This window comes from Corvus brachyrhynchos, unplaced genomic scaffold (genome assembly GCF_000691975.1).
Source record: "Corvus brachyrhynchos isolate BGI_N302 unplaced genomic scaffold, ASM69197v1 scaffold94, whole genome shotgun sequence".
NCBI classification, from domain to species: domain Eukaryota; kingdom Metazoa; phylum Chordata; class Aves; order Passeriformes; family Corvidae; genus Corvus; species Corvus brachyrhynchos.
Genome location: NW_008238330.1, coordinates 7,331,499 through 7,333,929, shown reverse-complemented (window position 1 = coordinate 7,333,929; position 2,431 = coordinate 7,331,499).

Sequence of the window (2,431 nt, the reverse complement as noted above, 5' to 3'; positions counted from 1 at the left end):
CTACAGAGGCACAAAACAGGAGGTGTTAAGGAGCAGTTCTGTGCATCTGCTGAGCGTTTCTGTAACAGGTGTTGCTACAACATGGTCCAGGCTCCAGGCACTTGTGGGGCTGGAAATTTTGCTGCTCTTGTATGAGAATTAAGATCTCTATTCAGCTTTGTGTGTGTTCTGTGAAAGAGGTAGTGAGGGAGAGAAAATGATCCTGCTCCTGCCAAGCATGGCACTGCAAACAGCCCTGTTGAATGTGCAACTGCACTTAAATATGGGGGGATAGGTATATTTCATTTTATATACAGATAGGTATGAAAATGCATCTATCTTTTTATATATGAAGGAGTAAAGACTGCAAACTTGGGATTTTCTTCTGATATAAAATACATTGCCATATTGGGTAGCTTATCTGGCTGACCACAATTAAGGTTCAGCATCCTGATACTGCTGTTTCCAGCACAAAATATAAAGTTTTGAGGGAGTGATGTAGTTCTCTTGGTTTTCACTACAGTTTTCCCATTTGGTAGGCAGTGAGCTGTTGATGCCCTGACTCCTCAAAAGGCCACATGTTGGACTTCTTTGGTTCAGGTGACAGTGTGTCACCAGAGTATTCTTGTGGTCAGGCTGCCAAAACCATTCCTCAGGTTGGGCACCTCAGGGAACGATCTATGTTTCCCCTTCACAATTTCCACAGTAAGCATAAGAGATTCTTAATTGTTTGAGGATTGCTTTTGTCTTCATTGATCTGAGAAGCCCTTCTATATGATTTAAATGCAAATGGCTTAAAATAATTCTTTTAAAGGTTTCAATACAAATAAATCAATATGGAAATCAAGAATTGGGCTGGGTCACTGGTTCATGCTTTGACAATATGAAGAAAGCGTAGCTGAAGTTGTAGAGCAAGCCAATACACGAAGGGTTCATCTTTCTGTTTGTGCAGCATTGTCAGGCTGATGTTTCTGTGGGTAGTGAGGGCAGGCTGTGTTAGTGCCCAAGGTAAGGATGTACTTTTCCCTGTGAATTACCTGATGATGTTGCTTTTGCACACAGTTCTCGGCTTCCCAGCTCTTAATGTTTACAAGCCTTTCTCAATGCAGTTGATGTTTCTCCACTGCCAACATCTGTGTTTCCTGACCTTACCCTGTTGAAGGCTCAGCAAAGGCAGTTGCTCCCTTTTTCACAACCTACACCTGCCTCATCCCACATTCTGGTGAGTATCCTGTTCTGTGGGGTGGCTGCTGGGTTTGGTGGTCAGCCATCAGGATAGCCTGCTCCTCACACCAGGTTCTGCTGTGCTACTCCTGAAAATGGGCTGCCTGTGCCAGCACCTTCAGGAATGGAGCACTTAGGGAGCTTTGCTCCACGCTGTGGGTTTGCCCACCCCTGCCTTCCTGTTGCCACATGGTTACTTCTCAGCTCGGAACTACTCAGCTTGTTCCTCTTGCAGCTTCCCTTGCTTCTAACTAGTCACAAGTGTTCATTGTTAGAAGTGTGTGTTTTATCTTGGAATGGATGAAGTCAACTTCAGGGGGTGCCAGTGGGATTCCTCCCCCACATCCAGATCTAAACACCTGCTGGTGCTGGAAAAAAGCACTGTTCCCATGCTCTTGGCTTGATGGAGGATATTGGCTCTCTTTGGCTCTGGGCAGCAGGGAGGAAGCCCAGTGAACAGAAGGCCTTCCCTTCCTGTGGTCCCAGGAATATATAGCTGTGAGACTGGAGAGTTTGATCCATTCATCAGGTATGCACAGCTGCCTGGGCATCTCTGCATGAGCAGGACAGGATGCACGAGGGCATCTGAGACTACATGTGGGGACCCAGCAGCAGCACTGGGGGTCCTGCAAGTGGCCTGTGGTGCCAGGCAGTGCTGCTGCTGTGGCTGCAGCTGCAAATAATCCCTGGGTGCTGCATCCTGGTCTCTTCCCTTGCGCTATTAAAAGTGGATGACCACTGGAACAGAATTTTGAGCAATATCGTGAGAAGGAACTGCTGACTGACAGGAAAAGAAGTCAAAAATTTTATCCATTCCCCTCATGATTGGAAAAGCAGCTCTGGTTCTGTAATATATCACCTCTGCACTGTCATCTGGAGTGGTCTCTGAGGCAGCCAAGATGCTTGCTTTGTGCAGGCAGGGCAGTTTTTTAATGAAGGCGATCATATTTCAGCTTGCTCTGGGACAGCTCGACCACATCGGTCAAGATAAAACTTGTGCTTTTGCTTTAGTAAGGGAATATAATTCCTCTGTTTTCTCGGATGCGTCCTGCCCCGGTCTGCCAGCAATAATCTTCACAATGAAAGGAAATGGAAAAAGCAGTCATGTCACGGTGACCAGGTTTTTGTAGTGTAGCAAGAGTACGGAGAGGCAAGAGGAATCCCTTTTCTGCTCTCTGGACCTTCTCATTTGGTAACCTTCAGAATTTCCTTCTCTCCTTTGGGAGCT